The sequence below is a fragment of the Apis cerana genome, linkage group LG13 (genome assembly GCF_029169275.1).
Source record: "Apis cerana isolate GH-2021 linkage group LG13, AcerK_1.0, whole genome shotgun sequence".
NCBI lineage: Eukaryota > Metazoa > Arthropoda > Insecta > Hymenoptera > Apidae > Apis > Apis cerana.
In genome coordinates, this window is record NC_083864.1 from 94,743 (window position 1) to 114,622 (window position 19,880).

Below are 19,880 nucleotides of genomic sequence, written 5' to 3' on the forward strand. Positions count from 1 at the left end.
ACAATTAAAAATTGTAAATTTTTCATGTATTTTTCATTTATTGATTCATAAAGTGTACAGTATGGGATTATGTACGGAATAGCATATCGCATAAATGATCTCCACGCTTTTGCTGGCACATATCCACTCTTCTGGTGAAATTTTCCATGATCGTTTTGTATAATGTCTGAATTTCATTGATACAGCATTCAATTTTCTCCTTCAAGATGTGGGTGATCGTGGGGTTGTCGATATAAATTTTAGACTTCAAAAAATCCTAAGAAGTTCAATCGTTAAGTCGCACGATCTGGATGGCTAATTTTGATTACCAAAACGGGAAATTACGATCAGAAAATGATTTTTACAGTAATTGAATTGTTTTTGGGACTGCTTGTTGAAACCATATATCATCCATATCCATATCTTGCAATTTATATCAGATACAAAAAAACTGGATTATCATGTCGCGATAACGAGCACCATTAACTGTTATTGCCTAATCAGCCGCATTTTCGAAGAAGAATGGTTCGATGATGTCTCTGGCCCAAAATCCGCATCAAATAGTGACAAGTTTTGAATGCATTTGTTTCTTAATAATTACTGGTGGATTCTTTGAACTCCAAATACGACAATTCTCTCATCATCAATCAAAAATGATTTTGTTCGAACTATAGCTATCAAACCTTTATTATTTTTAAAATTTTTAAAATAATTTATAATTGCTCAACAATGAAAACGCGTTTTTCGGATAATGTTTCATTTTTAATAATCCTAAACTATCAGCTGTCTCGCTGTCTTTTTCTTTTTCTGTCTTTTTGACAATACTTTACCGCACAAATGGCATAAAATTCAAATCTTGCGTGAATTTTGAAACACCCTTTATTAAAATATGATGAGCGTTATTATTGTATGTTTGTATAAGCACAGAGTATAATATAGTACATGATATTTTTTCTCCAAATTTATTTAAGAAATATGTATTTCGTATTCATTTATAATAAATTAGAAACATCGTCAAACTTGTTAGAAGCGTCAAAGAAAACGTCAAATAAAAAAATTATAAGATATTTTATATAGGCTCTTTTACATTCTACAAAAATTATTTTTATAAATAACTACTATATTAACTTCTATCGTGAAATAAAATTATTATATTTTTTATATTATATACAAAATATATAGATTCATATGTAATATTAAGATTTTATAATTAGAAATAATTATTATATTTGCTTCGAGAATTAGATATTTGCTACTTAAATAATTCCATTAGAAACGAGACAAGATGTATATTAATATATCAATTATGTTAAAGTTTATTTTGATTTACTTTTATGAAAGATTATTTTTATATATTTTTTATATATTATTGAATTCTGCATATAAAGAAAAATTATGAAAAATTATTTGTCATTTTAATTGTTGATTTGACATTTGATCATTGGTCTTGCGATATAATATTGCATTTTCAGTGGAACAATCATTAAAAATAATTATCAAAATTGAATTGGAGCACAATTTTCAAAATCAAAATATTTTTTTATTCTATTATATAATATGCATTACCAAAAGATTAAAAAAAAATTGGGTCATAAACGTACTGTTTTTTAATTTTATGTTTATTTAAATTCATTTTATTTATAGAATATCTCTTTTTTTATAAATTGCTCATTTACAAAATAATTTTTTTATATTATATTTTATATTATATTATACATTTTTTTTATATAAATATTATTTTTAATATATTTTTTTTTAAACTATTTAATGATTTTTAGAATTTTCAAATCTATTTCTTAATATTATTTATAATTAAATATTCTATTGAAAAAAAATTTCTATGCTCATATTATAATACGTTATAATATATATATATATATATATATATATATATATATATATATATATAATATAATAAATATAATATATATATATATAATATTTATATAATATTATAATATAATATATATATATATATATATATATATATATATATATATATATATATATTATAATATAATATAATATTATAATACATTAAGAGATTACTACATGCAAGATTGCACAATTTTATTATATCTATGGTGACAAAATTTCTATATAATAAATTTTATGACAAAAATTAGAATATGTTCATGGATTTTCATCACAGATTTTAATCAAACAATAACATATAAATTTTTTTAAAATGTGAACACAATCAACATAAAATGGCGATATTTTTTTTTTAATGCGAAGCAAACTTGATATAAATAATTTGGTTATTAAAGATTGCATTGAACTGGTATTAAAAATCTTGTATATAACATGTTTCTTTTATTACGATATATATAATGAACTCAGGAAGTTCTCTTTTATCAATAGAACTAGATGCAGATTTTAAAATTAGAATTAAGAAAATTCATTTATTTTGTAAATACATATTTAATAAAAAAATCATCTTTTAAATTTGTAACATACAAAGAAATATATTCTATAAATATGTGTCTCACAATAAAAACATTCTATAAACAAGAGTATTATTAAAATATAAGTATTCTCTTTTTTTTAAAAAACGACACATTTATAATTGATGATTCATTTTAGATTATTGTTTTTTGTAACAAAGAAAAACAAAATTGATATTAAAAATTACATATAAAATCAACTTTGTAATTATTTTTTTAAGGGATCTCTACCGATCCGAAGAAATCATCTATAATCATCTATAATGTATGCGATTATAATATTTTTTTCATAGTTTAATAAATTATAAATAAAATGTTGAATTTCTCAATTTTTGAACATAGTTAAATATGTATCTTGATATTTTGATAGTTTATTTTAATTTAATTTATTCAACTCAAATTCAATAAAATCTAACAATTAAAATAATGTAATGAAATAAAAATTTTTGTTTTATAGTCTTATGAATTAATTTTAATTAAGTTAAATTAAAATTTGATTGCTTATACTGTAATAATTATTCATCTAATTATTTATTCAATTGTATTTACAAATTAAATTTATTAATTACTTTATTAATTTATTAATTATATTTAAAAATATGAACTTTACAATTTATATGTAATATAATATGTTTTATATTGTAGAAGAATATGCAACATAAGAAAAGATATTATTATATTCATATAAATGGGCAAAATTCAATTATACAATATCAAAATCTTTTGCGAATAATTTAAAAATAAAACTTATCCAATTACATTAAAAAAGGTTATTTAAAATAATTGTAGAAAAGGTATCTTCTCTTTAATTTCGATATTCTTATATATAGAGAACAAAATTTGGGAAAATAATTTTTGGGACAGTAATATAATAATACAAAGATTCTCATATCTATACTTTCTATTATCCGAATATCTTAATATACGGACGTTCCATTATCCGTATGTTTTCCGTACAACGTTTGGTAGCAATGTTTAAATATAATATACTTAATTATACTTAAATTATAAACACAATAACACAATTACAAACATAATAACAAATATAAATATAATAAATATAATAAATATAATAAATATAATAAATACTTTCGTGTATTCAACCGATCAAATGTAATCATATCAATTCTGAAGCAGAGAACGACAACATATCACAACAGCAAGTAATCGAAAACGTAGTTTTCACTATTCAACAAAAGAAATACAAAATAGTTAAAAATCTTGAAAGTGGTAAAAGTGCAACAAATTAGCAAGAATATATGATGTTGGGAAATCTGGAATCACAGATATTAAAAAACAGAAAGGCAATATTGAAAATTATATACAGAATATAGATTCGATGGTTTGAGGCGCAACAGAAATGTAATTCCTTACGCAGCTGCTTGTAAAACATTTATGTGACTTGCCTGCTAAAAAGATATAGGATCCTTAGATGTTGAAAGAAACTATTAATTTTTTTCATTTCTATTTGAATAAATAATGTTTAATGCAAAAGAAAGTAATTGTTTTATTATACGAAACTTCCACTATCCGGTCTCTTTGCGATTACAGGAGTCTATTGTATACCGATATATATAATTATTTTCTGCATATATAGTTGGTATTCATTTTACAATAATTACAAAAAATGATTGCTATTATATAGAAACCTGTTTATTTTATATATATATATATAAAATATGTATTAAAATATTAACATTTCTCTTGTTTACATAATGGATCAATTAATATCATTTTCAATATGTATTAATAGAAATAGATATAAATAATTCGAAATTGCAATGAATGAAATGTAATAATATTAGTGAAATAAATAAATTAATATTGTTATTATTGGAAATTCAGTTATTATAATTTTGAACTTTTATACATTATTTTTGTATTTTATATATTTAAAAATTTCGCAAATAAAATGCACAAATGTGATATTAGTTTTATTAACATATATTTAGTTAATATATATATATAGCACATATATATATATATATATATATATATATATATATATATACTATTTAAATACCGATAATTGCAAAGTAGACGGACAGTAAATAAGCGATTATACATTAATATTATCACAAACGCACACACGGTCGTAAATAAATAGTCAAAATTCAATAATAATAATAATTTTATGTAAATATCTGGAAAAATGAATTTAAAATAATTATGATCACAATCATTATAATCATTAAAATTGAGACATAAACTTTCGATCAAACTATCACACATATTGTGCTATTATAATAATCAATTTCAAAAAAATGTAACACTAAAATATATTTGTTAGTAATATTCATCTATAAATTTATAATAAATGACGACATAAACATATCGAGGATATAATAATTTCCTTTCTAATTCTTATATTTAATTGCATAATATTTTATAAATATTTATTTGTTAATATATTCCAATTTGAAATTTGATTATTATTACTCAGTTAATACAAAATTTATAAAATTTTTTTCTTTTTTTTGCAATGGAAAATTAATATTTTCCCATATCATTTCTATTAATAAATGCGTCATTTTTACAAGAACGTTATTAAGCATGCTACTATTTTTTCATATTTCATTTTATAATATTCATTATATTCTAAAGTTATTATTGTCATTTTATATCTAATTATATTTCTATCCATATCATATTTTAATTTGAATGAAATATCCAAATAGTTTAGCTTTCGAAAGCTAATACTCTGTTATTTTCCACATAATTATTAGTAAGGAAAAGCATATTTTCATTTAATGCTTTATTAACCTTTAATAATATTACATTCATTGATCTAGATTCGGTTACATTTTTGATACTTATCTATTGAATTTTAAAGATGTACGCTTTTGTTTATGTTCGCATCCGCAATAATAATATTGTAATGGTTTTAGTGGATGTAAACTAATAGTTGAAAATGCCTTTCGACAGATTTGCAACAAATATATATTTCTTAAAAATGAATGGACTGTATAAGTAGTTCTTGCGTCAATTAGAAAATTGGGTTTTTCATAAAATCGTAGCAAATAATTATATTCCAGGATCAGAGCACAGTGAAATGTTAGAATGAAACTAATGTAACTGTATCTGGCAGTCGGACTATGATGTGTTCACAATGAAATCTTCTTAACGAAACGTGCGTGCCTTCAGAAAAATCCTTTTTTAATTTAATTGAGTCAAAATTTTTCGGTAGAATACACCAATAACTAATAATATCGCTGCCGATTCGCAATTAATATCCATCAAATTCAAAGAAATTCCTCGCTTGCGCGGTGATCTGTATAAACAGATTTTATGATAAACAGATCGGCGCATCTCTCTTATTAGATTCGCGGAACTAGAGCAATATTATTTGTTTTGTCTTTGAATCAGCCGTATTTGAAATATGCCATCGTTAGGATCGGTTCAGCTAGTCTGAGATATGTCAGAAATATACAATTATAAGTATTGACTAAATTCTCAAAGACAATCTTCTCACATCACATCGTTCTTGTTTAAACTCAACAGAGACTCGTGCGCGGTAAAAACAAAAGAATTTTTATATGAAAAATTTTTCCGAATGTAATGTTTATAAATCTCGTGAATAAGACTCGCAAACAGTTTATATTTAGATAATTTCAGAATATTTTCATTTTCTTTATTCTATGCATTCTATTCAGTTATTTTATCACATGTTTTATCATTTCTAATTCTATATCTTTTTATTTTCATAATCATATTTTTTCGAAATTCTTTTAATTTGCATTTTTATATTATTGAAAAAATAATACTCGATTCATTTTTATTTGTCTTTAAATCTATTAAGCGATTTTGAATCTCTCATTATATCCCAGTGTAATTTCTTAATTTTGTTATCTAATTTTCGTTTACGTTCTTTTAAAATTTGTAAATATGTTTTATGCATAATTTAAATATATTTAAATGCATATAATTAAAATATGATTTTATCAAATATCAAATACATAAATATTCACGATATCTTATGATGTAATAAATAAATTGTTTTATAGAAAAATTGCCGTTATTATTATTTCACCTCAATATTTTTGTCATTTTCAATAAATTTACATCTTATTGTTTCAATTTGTATCTATTTTTCTTTTTTTTTTTTTTTGCTGTTCCATTCTTTTACAGTGAGTTTCACTTTTATTTCTTAATTCTTTAAATAATTTATCGATTCATCATTAATATATTTCTTTTCTTTATCTATAGCTAATCAAATGGCTTTTAATTAAATTAATTAAACTTTTTTTTTAACGCCATATATATTTTTAACGTTTTTACATACTTTCGATTATATGCTAATAATTGAATTTCAATACATCCATTAAAATCATTAATGGATATGTATTTTTTTTATTGCTTGAATTTATTTGTATCACATTATAATACATCAAAGTGCATTATATCGAGTAAAGTTCTTAAATTTATTTGATATTTTTATTCTTTTTTTGAATATCATAGTTTTCAATTTCTGTTTAACATTAATCTTTTTTAATTATTCTGCGCATAATAATCCGAATTCTTTTTTTCTAATTTTCTGTACTACTAGGAATGTATGCAATTATTTTTGATTGTGCATTTAATATGTTAACGTTTTGTTCATTCATATATTTATAAATTATAAATTATTTGATCTAATTTATATAAATAGTTATTGCAATTATTTCACTTTTTTTGCATTTATTATCACTAAACTTTATTTCAAAATGATCATCAATCATTTTTTTAACTGATAGTTAATTTTCGTATAATATTATACATATGTTATATATTTTACTGTAATAATGTAATAATAATTCTTCCTACATTGAATTTATTTAAATATTTAATACTACTTATATCTTCTAATGTGTGATCGTTTTAATACTTGTTGCACTATTTATAGAAAATAAAAAATTTTTTATTTTATTTGTCACGTGATTTATTCTTTTTGAATCATATTATTCATTTGACGATTATATACGAATTTGCATTAAAAAAAAATTCATTGTTATTATCTTTTTCTTTATTTATTTATCTTTTCTTTCTTTTGTTTTCAGATTTTATATTTTCTCTTTTACAAAAATAATTTTAGCTCGAATGAATTTTCTTTTCTTGGATTAGAACTAATTTGTAATTTCTATACTATATAAAAATATGGTAACTTGTTTCAGATAATTCAATTGATGATATTCGTTCTTTATTTTTCTTTATTTTTCTTTAATTTAGCATTGAAAAAAAATTTTAATTTTTGTTCGAGTTTGTTTTTAAAAATATTTATTAAATAATTATAAGATTCCGATAAATTATACAGCATTATCATGAAAAAATATATCATTGATAACTTCTTCAATTACTTCTAACTGATTATATAAGTCGATTATTTTTTTATATTTCCGAGAGTTTTAGATTTTGAATATTTTTAAAGAAAATAACGAATCTTACTTTGATAGATTCTTAATGTAATTTTACAGTGCAATCTAAACCTCTTTTTCTTTATTGGCTATGAAAATATACACAATATCTTTCATCAAGAAACTGTGGTTTTAATTGTTATTTTTGATTAGGATTCATTCATTTTAATATCTCTAATCGATTTTGATTAATAAAATCCTATACTTTTTTTATTTAATAACAATTCTATTTTATAATCTATGATTCGTAATGATTGGTTATTTCCATTTTCTTTAAAGTTTATAATTTTTATATACTTCTTGAATTGTATACTATATAATAATATTATAATATACAAGAAATTGAATTTTAATTAAACATTTTACCGAGTTCTATGGTAATCTCTTGAAAATTAAAGTTTTTTTCAGATTCTCTTTTAATATCTTTATCTTTTGTTTTTATGCGTACATGTGTAGATCGACGAATGGTATTTACGAAAGCAAATAGAATAACAAAGATAGTTCTTTCACATTAATTTTTTTTTCATAATATCGGATGATATTGTCAATACATTTAATTCTTACTTTTAAATACATTAAAATGTGACCAATTAATATAAATAAATATTTGATATTTAAAAATTTTTAAATTATTATATTATAATCTATCTTGTAATTTTCCTATCATTTTTGATGATGAAATTTCATATACAGAAATAAACAATGCTCTTTGTGCGCAATTTTAGTATAAATAAATAGCAATATAATAATAATACAATAGTCAATAATAATATTTTGAGAATATACTATGAATATTAATAACAATAACAAAAATATTAATTATTATATCTTTATAAAATTTGATTTGCTCATTTTTCTTTTAGAAAATAAACACTATTCTATTTGTTTTTGATTTCATTTTCAACAATCAACATGTTCTTCAAATTGCAAGGTATGCTTGATGATTTTACAGCAAAATATATAATATATATAAAATTTAATTTTGTAATATTATTTAATAAAGGTACCTCAAATAATAACACTCAATATTTTTAATATTTTCTATTATCTATGACTATAAAGAATTATATGTAATATTATATATATTAAGCAAATTGCATATAAAATTAAGTAAATTATAAATATAATAGGAATATTATTAATATACTCATATTAATTTTTATCAACGATTATTATTAAATGTTCTATTAATTTAAATAACAATTCAACATATTTTAAGATATAAACATTATTTATAAACTTATAAACATCATTTGACAAATTTTCATTTATATTATATTGGCATAAAATTGACAAAAGATGAAATTAATATTTTTAGATATTTTTAAGAATCACAAAATAATTTTAAAAAACATAAAATTAAATATCTTTTAAAATTAATAAATTTAATAAATCAATTAGATGTAACATAAAATTTTAGTATTCCCGAATTTAAATTCTTTGATCCTTTGAATCGTGATTATATTTAACGATATCGGTTCTTTATCGATCAATGATTGATATAGAAACAGAATTTACTTAATTTTTTATATAAATACTTTAATATAATCTTCTATTCGATTAATAATCTTAATAAGTAATCTTAATCTTAATACAATAAACTATTGCCATTTTTGCATCAATATTTAAAAAAAACATTTAATATTTTAATACGAAAAAGTGAAATTTTAATATCTGTTTCAATTGATGATGAATTTTTTATAAAAAAATTGCTACAAAAAAATATTTTGAAAAAAAATTATAAAATCTTTTTAATGGAAATGAATATTATAAAACACGATGTATTCTTTATGTAAAATATTTTCGAAAAATTTAGTATAATATAATACATATAAAAATGAACAATTGAATGTACAAATATTGATATTTATATTATATTACATTATTCTGATATTTTTAAGTTATATTCGAATACGCAAAATTATGTATACGTTATATATACGTTAAAAATTATGTTTAGGATTACCTATTTTTTCATTGTATGTATCATTTTCTGATTGTATAAAGATTTACACAATCTTTACACAATCAAATAAATTAGAAAGTTTTTTTATATTTATTTTCTGAAAGAAAAGTTTCATTATAGAAAGAAAATTTATAGATTTCTTTTTTTGTGTCATTCAAATATTTAAAATTTTTCTCCTATTATTATCTATAAGTTATTGATAAAAATAATATTGATGTTATTTTATTTTCTTTTTTTTATCTATTAAAGACACATTCATTGTGAGATCCTTTCACATGAACTTAATCAAGCATATACTTATCAAATTCTATTAGACTCAATAGTGGAATTTTTATTAGTACTTTATAATTTATATTTTTATTTAAAATCATTCAACATATCAGAACCATTATCAAATAAGAAATTATAGAATGTTTAATATGGACTTTTCTCAATTTAACAAAAATTATTTTTAAATAAATAATCATTGTACTAATTTGTATCGTGAGGTAAAACTATACTTATTTACATATATAAAGGAAAATTAATATAAAAATATGTATATAATACTAGAATTTTATAGGTACAAATAACAGCACATTTACTTCGACAATTGGAAATTTGTTATTTAAATTAATATTAATTCTATTAGAGATGAGATAAGATCCATTTATAAATATTAAACTTGAATTTAGTATGATTTACTTCTGCCAAAGTAATTTTATATTCCTCTCTTTTTATTAATTTTCATAATTTTGATATATATAAAAATAACCATTTTGAGTGTTTTCTTCACACATAATGAGTGAATAGCTTTAATTTTTTAATCATTTATCAAATACTTTTGATATTATATTATTGAGTTCTATTTATATTAGTTTATGTTAATAAATTATTTGTCGTTGACTTTACATTGGTTTATGCAGATGATTTATAAAATTAATTATAAGATCTATTTTCTGATATAATATAATCTAAAAACTATTTAGAAAATAGTTTCTTACGGGCAAAAGTTTCTTACATCAATAGCAACATTGAAGAAAATTTTATATCTTAAAAAAAAATATCAATCTGTAAATTAACATTCATTAAAAAAGTCATTTCGTAGTATTCTAAAAGGAATTATTTTGTAAATAAGTATTCTATTTAAAAAAAAGATGATATTCTCTATATAAATACTTTAAATAAAATGAATCAGAGAAAAATATATTTATAACCTATGGTTTCTTTGAAATTTTTCTTTTTTGTAATGAATACTATATGAGATAAAAAAAATTTGAAAATCATAAATCAATTCTGCAATTATTTCTTTAATCTTTTATCGATTTAGAACCATCTGAAGATAAGAAATTATTTTTCAAAGCTGTGACAAATAATTTTTAAACATTATTTGCATGATGCAGTTATGATAATTTATAATTGCACTAATAAATGTATAATAATAATAATAATAAATAATAATATATACAACATATATATGATAAATATATATGTTTATAAAAATATAAGACATTTTGAAGATTGGATATAAAAATGAAGATAATTCATATATATCTAAGATTTAATTTAGTTGTAAGCATTTTAAGTTTACATTATATAAAATAAAATAGTTGAAGAACGAAAACTTTCAACTAGATGCAGTAGTAATGTCTTTCATATATATATGGCAATATCACTTACATAGAACTTCTTAACAAAAAGTAAATATATATAATATAAATAACTCTTTTAAATGTATATAGAAATGAATATTTCTAAGTTTTAGTAAAATGTAATATACAATGATCATAATATACAATGATCATAAATATTATTATGAAATATATTTATCATTAAAAAAAATTTTATAATTTTTAATTATGCAATTTTACATAATTTGTTATTTAACTTATTTAAGATTTATTTCCAAAAATATTCAGAATTCAGTACGATGATTATATAACTTCGTTTACTGAGTAAACAAAAATGTGATACGTTACTATTGCGCATCTTTTATTTTATCAGTATTCTATCTAACACAAAATTAAAATTAAGATTTCTAAAACCTTATGAAACATTTATAATTCATTAATTAAATTATTCTGGATCACCAATTTCGCCGTAACAGCGATTTTTCTGTCGAGAAGTTATAGTTTTTCATTTTTTCAATTCAACATTTTTCATCCAAATTGAATTTTCATGGAAAAATTTAATCATTATCAATGCGAATTTGTTGTGTTGGATTAACTAACGTCTCTCTGATCATTTTCTATCGCCAATTCGCCGTAACAGCGATTTTCTTATCGAAAAGTTTTAATCAAAATCAATTTTTCATGTCAGAATTTGACATAATTTGCTAAATTTTTTGTTGGATGTCTTTGTTTTCGAATCCGAAATCGCTGTAACAACGGTTTTTGCGACGAAAAACTACAATTTTGATGAAAACCGAATTTTCGTGTCGGAATTTAACGTATCTATGAGAAATCGTTACTATCAACGAAATCAAAGCGGAATAAGCTAAGCCAAGCCAAAAACACAGACGCCCACACCCACACACACACACACACACACACACACGCGCGCGCGCGTATCTAAAAAAGAATATATACAAACCAAAACGCAATTTTATTGATTATTTGTTTATACAAGGCGTTTATAAAAGCGTATGAAGAGGAAATTTTAAAATCTTTAGATTTGATTTGGCACTATTCAACCGACTATAAAATATATATAAGAAGTAAATATAAGAGTAAATATATATGTAAGAAGTATATATAAGAATTTTCTTAGCTCATTCAAGCAGTAAATATTGCACATTACATTCAATTTTAGCTGATTACTTTTCTACAAGCGGTTTATACGCTACGGTCGAATAAAAAGTAGAAATTTTTTAGATATCTTGAATATTGAATATTTGAAACAACATTGAAACGACTGTATCTCCGAAGATAATAGAGATACATATTGTTTCCTCCGCTCATTGCAAGCAGGAAACATTGCTCTTTATGTTCGATTGTAGCTGGTTACTGTACGACAAGTATTATATGCTATGATATATTTTATGTTTTTACGTTTCATTGCATTTCATGCATTTTCCAAATAAGATACAAAATTGTCAGAAGAATTTAGTTCCGAATATTAATTCAGATCAAAATGATTTAAGCGTATCAAAAGAACATTAACGTAACATGTAACAGGATGAACAAGATAAAATAATAAGCATTGGTAAGAAGATTAGATTTTAATTTCAATTTTTTATTTTTTAGATTTTAGATTTTTGTATTAAGATCTAGACTAAAATATTTAAAAATTTTATGATTGAGTAATGTTGAATGATGTGAAACTTAACTTTATTTTTTAATGTAAATGATATGGGTGATTTTTTTAAAATGATCTATGTATGGTATAAGAATAAAAAATTGAAATTAATATAAAAATTTATATACTTTATTGTATATTTTATTTATTTTATATAATTTTTATATTAATATTAAATTATATTAATATTTATATAAAATTTTTAATTTATTTTTCGGCATCTTTTTAATTTAACATTTATCTTCTATTATGTACAAGAATTCTCTTTATTCTTTTTCCGTTATACTTTGTAATTTAGATATACTTTACATTAACTTCTGTTTCATAATATATTTTTTCAAATTTTCAATTTTTACTTTAAATGTTTAATTTTACAAATGGATAATTTTTATAATAAATTAAATTAAATAATTTATTTTTATTATATTTTCAATTGACATATGTTTGTAAGATTATGATGTATTTATAATTAAATAATGAATATTTATAATATATATATTCGATTTTCGCGCGTAAAATTAAAATGAATAAAAATAAATTGAAGTAAACCACATCGCTTCAACTAATCAAAAAGGCCCAGTAACGAAACGAGTCAGTGCGCATGTGCGCATCATAATGCGCATGGCAGTAGTTCATAGTTGAAAATCGTGGTAACGGCTGGTCACGTTTTGTTCTGAAGTGCGAAATACTTAAAATTCTTACCGATAGGATATGATATTATAATTATTATTTATATTTAACAATAAGTTTTAATAAGTTTTGTATAATATGCATTTGTTTAATCATTATTATAGCAGAATTGAAGATTTTGATGAAGATGACGAAGGATAAAGATCAATTATCATTTCATTGGAACTTCGAAGACAAGATGGCTTGAAAAATGTAAGTGAAGATGTAATCCATTTTCACAAATATGATGAGATTTATTTTAAAGAAATATAATTATAAATTTCTTTTTATTGACATAAAATTGTTAGATTACAATCAATATAATATTTCACGTATCTTCGTATATATATATTTTACGTATATGTATATTTTGTGTATACATATATAAATTTTACGTATATATATATTTTATATATATATATATTTTACGTGTACATATATATTTTAAATATATATATATGTTTTCATGTATGTATTTTTCCGATACTATTGCTATAATATTATTTATAATATTATTATATTAATTAATATAATATTATTTGTTTCTTTTGATTTTATGATCAGTTTCAAAACTGAAAACATTTTTTATAATTCAATCTTTCAGAAAATTGGTGGTTCGTTATTGTATTATATTCTGTATGTTCAATTTGTCAAATTGTTGAGCATATTCTCTTTCTGTTTTGAAATTCGATACATCGAATTAGTTACGCTAAATTTCATTCTACTGTTGACATTCGTGACGATTAGAATTTCTTCAAGTGTGCTTTATCTATTTGGTAATATTTATTTAATATTTATTTTCTTTTACTTTTTATACTATTGTTTTATAAATACATGTTTATTCAATTATTTATGGAATATTATTGATAATTCTCTAATGAATTTATTTTTTTTTTATTTGTTTATTTGATTAGTTTATTTGATCAGTATATTAATTTGTATTATGAATTTTTATGAAAATAGAACTAGATTATTTCAATACAATTAGCTTAATTTTTTGCATACATATTATTCTTTCATTGCACATATATGTATATATGTATATATGTGTATATATATATATATATTTGTATATATTTGTATATTTGTGTATATTTGTGTATATTTGTGTATATATTTATTTTAAAGATTCAATTTTTATGCATAATAATTGATTGTTGAGATTACTTTAGGTTGGAAAAAATTTTCAATATGGATGTCATGATATATTTTACATAAAGGAAAAAAATTTAAATAAATATTTAAAATATAAATAATATAAATAAATAAATATTTTTATTGTAAAAAATGGTAAGCACTTCTGCATTTTTTTTATTAAATTATTAATTATTAAGTTACATAATATATAGATATCATTTTTATATAATTCATAATTTGATTACTTACATTAATAATTGAAAATTTGAAGATAATAGGAAAGATTTTGAAATGATCTATAATTTGTTATTTTTCTTGTAAATTTTCTTGTAAACTTGTAAACATTTTCAAATATTTCTATAATATGACATAAATATTATATTATATGACATATTATATGGCAAATAAATAAAATATTATTACAGAATATAACATTATATTTTATACATACATATATTATATAGAATATAACATTTTATTATATTCGGTGTGTGAAAAATAGAATCAGTCTTTCTCTTAAGATAATACATAATTAGAATAAATAATTATTGATCATGCAAAGAAAATTTCAATAAAAAAAATCAATCTAAATTTCAATCTTTTGTATTCAATGTTTTTGAATAGAATTTCAATGTTTATTATTATTAGAATTATTAGAAAAATTCAATTCTTTATTTTCTTATTGAAGTTTAAGTTTCTTATTGAATATAATTTCATTTTTATTATTCCAAAACTTCAATAAATACTATTTTTAAGAAAAAAATTATTTTACATTTTATAACAGCTTTCAAGAGACAGCTTCTCCTGCATTTTATTCTTAAAAGATGTTTGTATTCAATGAGCAATGTGGTCAGTAGAGTCAAGAGTTTGTCTCATAATAGTATTTTTTGTTTTTAGTGCATAATAAGTTAGTTCTAAATAAATTTAATTATGATATGCAAAATTAGAGTCAATGCTTATTTATCAATTACTTAACATAAATGCACATGTTAATAGTTTCTTATTTTTATTTTTATTTTAAATATCTTTTTTTCTTTTTCTTGATATAAGAGAAAATCAATGTTTTTTCAAGAAATCATCTACTATGCAAGAAGCTAGTTATCTTTTTATCTATAAAAGTTTTCACTCTATTGTTATCCTATTGAAAAATACATTGTATATATTATAAAATTCCAACTTTTAAATATTTTCAAATTTAATTTTTTTTTATTTAAAGATTTTATTATTATTTTTATTATCACTTTATCTTATTATTAAGATAATAAGATAATTGTCATATTATTATCTTATTAAACTGCTGATATTTACATAAGTGCATATTTTTTATAAAAAATAGATAAACCATTTAGACAGAAATTTGTCATGATTAAATAATTCCAAAAATATTTTTTATGTTGCATATTTTGCATATTTTTGCATATTTTCTTTATATTGTACGTATTTATATATACATATTTTTGTATATATTTATTTGTGTATATATGTTATTTCATTCGGTAAAATAAAATTTATTTTATTAATCTTACGACGAATTAATTTATTTAATTAATTTTCTTCCAAAGATAAATAAAGAAAGTTTACACATCGATGTTCTTATCGATTCAATTTTAGATGATATAAAAGGAAAAGAATGAGGAATAGAAAGAGGATGTTAGAGCACGGATGAGTCGAAGAAGAGTCTGACCACATATAGAAGAAAAGATATTGGCTATATGCGTGAATACAGTGTGTCTTGTTTGAGACAAGGCAAACAATCAACGATGACAAACAATCATAAAGGGAATAAGAATTCAATTTTCTTCAGACTTCAGCGTGAGTATCAGATATGCATTCACAATCACATTTGCATATATAATACAATATTTATATAATCTATTATAAAATATAACTTATGATCATTCTTTCTTAATTTAATTTAATTATGATTTTAATTTTTATATAGTTTTTATATTTACACGAAGTACATAATAGACGTGATATATGAAAATCCTTTTTCATATTTTAGAAATTCAAAACCTTAATTATTTTCGTATTTTTAGATTTTTTTTTCTTTATTTTAGATTTTAATTTCGTATTTTTTAGATTTTAGATTTTTGTATTAAGATCTAGACTAAAATATTTAAAAATTTTATGATTGAGTAATGTTGAATGATGTGAAACTTAACTTTATTTTTAATGTAAATGATATGGGTGATTTTTTAAAATGATCTATGTATGGTATAAGAATAAAAATTGAAATTAATATAAAAATTTATATACTTTATTGTATATTTTATTTATTTTATATAATTTTTATATTAATATTAAATTATATTAATATTTATATAAAATTTTTAATTTATTTTTCGGCATCTTTTTAATTTAACATTTATCTTCTATTATGTACAAGAATTCTCTTTATTCTTTTTCCGTTATACTTTGTAATTTAGATATACTTTACATTAACTTCTGTTTCATAATATATTTTTTCAAATTTTCAATTTTTACTTTAAATGTTTAATTTTACAAATGGATAATTTTTATAATAAATTAAATTAAATAATTTATTTTTATTATATTTTCAATTGACATATGTTTGTAAGATTATGATGTATTTATAATTAAATAATGAATATTTATAATATATATATTCGATTTTCGCGCGTAAAATTAAAATGAATAAAAATAAATTGAAGTAAACCACATCGCTTCAACTAATCAAAAAGGCCCAGTAACGAAACGAGTCAGTGCGCATCATAGTGCGCATCATAATGCGCATGGCAGTAGTTCATAGTTGAAAATCGTGGTGCCGGCTGGTCACGTTTTGTTCTGAAGTGCGAAATACTTAAAATTCTTACCGATAGGATATGATATTATAATTATTATTTATATTTAACAATAAGTTTTAATAAGTTTTGTATAATATGCATTTGTTTAATCATTATTATAGCAGAATTGAAGATGTTGATGAAGATGACGAAGGATAAAGATCAATTATCATTTCATTGGAACTTCGAAGACAAGATGGCTTGAAAAATGTAAGTGAAGATGTAATCCATTTTTCACAAATATGATGAGATTTATTTTAAAGAAATATAATTATAAATTTCTTTTATTGACATAAAATTGTTAGATTACAATCAATATAATATTTCACGTATCTTCGTATATATATATTTTACGTATATGTATATTTTGTGTATACATATATAAATTTTACGTATATATATATTTTATATATATATATATTTTACGTGTACATATATATTTTAAATATATATATATGTTTTCATGTATGTATTTTTCCGATACTATTGCTATAATATTATTTATAATATTATTATATTAATTAATATAATATTATTTGTTTCTTTTGATTTTATGATCAGTTTCAAAACTGAAAACATTTTTATAATTCAATCTTTCAGAAAATTGGTGGTTCGTTATTGTATTATATTCTGTATGTTCAATTTGTCGAATTGTTGTTGAGCATATTCTCTTTCTGTTTTGAAATTCGATACATCGAATTAGTTACGCTAAATTTCATTCTACTGTTGACATTCGTGACGATTAGAATTTCTTCAAGTGTGCTTTATCTATTTGGTAATATTTATTTAATATTTATTTTCTTTTACTTTTTATACTATTGTTTTATAAATACATGTTTATTCAATTATTTATGGAATATTATTGATAATTCTCTGATGAATTTATTTTTTTATTTGTTTATTTGATTAGTTTATTTGATCAGTATATTAATTTGTATTATGAATTTTTATGAAAATAGAACTAGATTATTTCAATACAATTAGCTTAATTTTTGCATACATATTATTCTTTCATTGCACATATATGTATATATCTATATATATATATATATATATATATATATATATGTATATGTATATATATTTGTATATTTGTGTATATATTTATTTTAAAGATTCAATTTTTATGCATAATAATTGATTGTTGAGATTTTATTTTATTTTATTTTATTTTATTTTATTTTAGGTTGGAAAAAAATTTTCAATATGGATGTCATGATATATTTTACATAAAGAAAAAAATATAAATAAATATTTAAAATATAAATAATATAAATAAATAAATATTTTTATTGTAAAAATGGTAAGCACTTCTGCATTTTTTTTATTAAATTATTAATTATTAAGTTACATAATATATAGATATCATTTTTTATATAATTCATAATTTGATTACTTACATTAATAATTGAAAATTTGAAGATAATAGGAAAGATTTTGAAATGATCTATAATTTGTTATTTTTCTTGTAAATTTTCTTGTAAACTTGTAAACATTTTCAAATATTTCTATAATATGACATAAATATTATATTATATGACATATTATATGGCAAATAAATAAAATATTATTACAGAATATAACATTATATTTTATACATACATATATTATATAGAATATAACATTTTATTATATTCGGTGTGTGAAAAATAGAATCAGTCTTTCTCTTAAGATAATAGATAATTAGAATAAATAATTATTGATCATGCAAAGAAAATTTCAATAAAAAAAATCAATCTAAATTTCAATCTTTTGTATTCAATGTTTTTGAATAGAATTTCAATGTTTATTATTATTAGAATTATTAGAAAAATTCAATTCTTTATTTTCTTATTGAAGTTTAAGTTTCTTATTGAATATAATTTCATTTTTATTATTCCAAAACTTCAATAAATACTATTTTTAAGAAAAAAATTATTTTACATTTTATAACAGCTTTCAAGAGACAGCTTCTCCTGCATTTTATTCTTAAAAGATGTTTGTATTCAATGAGCAATGTGGTCAGTAGAGTCAATGTTTGTCTCATAATAGTATTTTTGTTTTTAGTGCATAATAAGTTAGTTCTAAATAAATTTAATTATGATAATTATATGCAAAATTAGAGTCAATGCTTATTTATCAATTACTTAACATAAATGCACATGTTAATAGTTTCTTATTTTTATTTTTTTATTTTAAATATCTTTTTTTCTTTTTTCTTGATATAAGA

At 20.4% G+C, this 19,880-nt stretch overlaps 1 long non-coding RNA gene across 2 annotated transcripts; it reads left to right on the forward strand.

The window, feature by feature from the left end:
- The first annotated feature begins 13,847 nt into the window (after positions 1–13,847).
- On the forward strand, positions 13,848–16,768 carry LOC133667179 (uncharacterized). 2 transcript variants are annotated; one of them, XR_009832424.1, is made up of 2 exons: positions 13,848–13,940; positions 16,476–16,768. It is a non-coding gene; the product is annotated as an uncharacterized LOC133667179 (long non-coding RNA). The 2 variants fall into 2 exon arrangements; XR_009832423.1 differs by lacking the exon at positions 13,848–13,940 and adding an exon at positions 14,838–15,017.
- Positions 16,769–19,880: the final 3,112 nt, after the last annotated feature.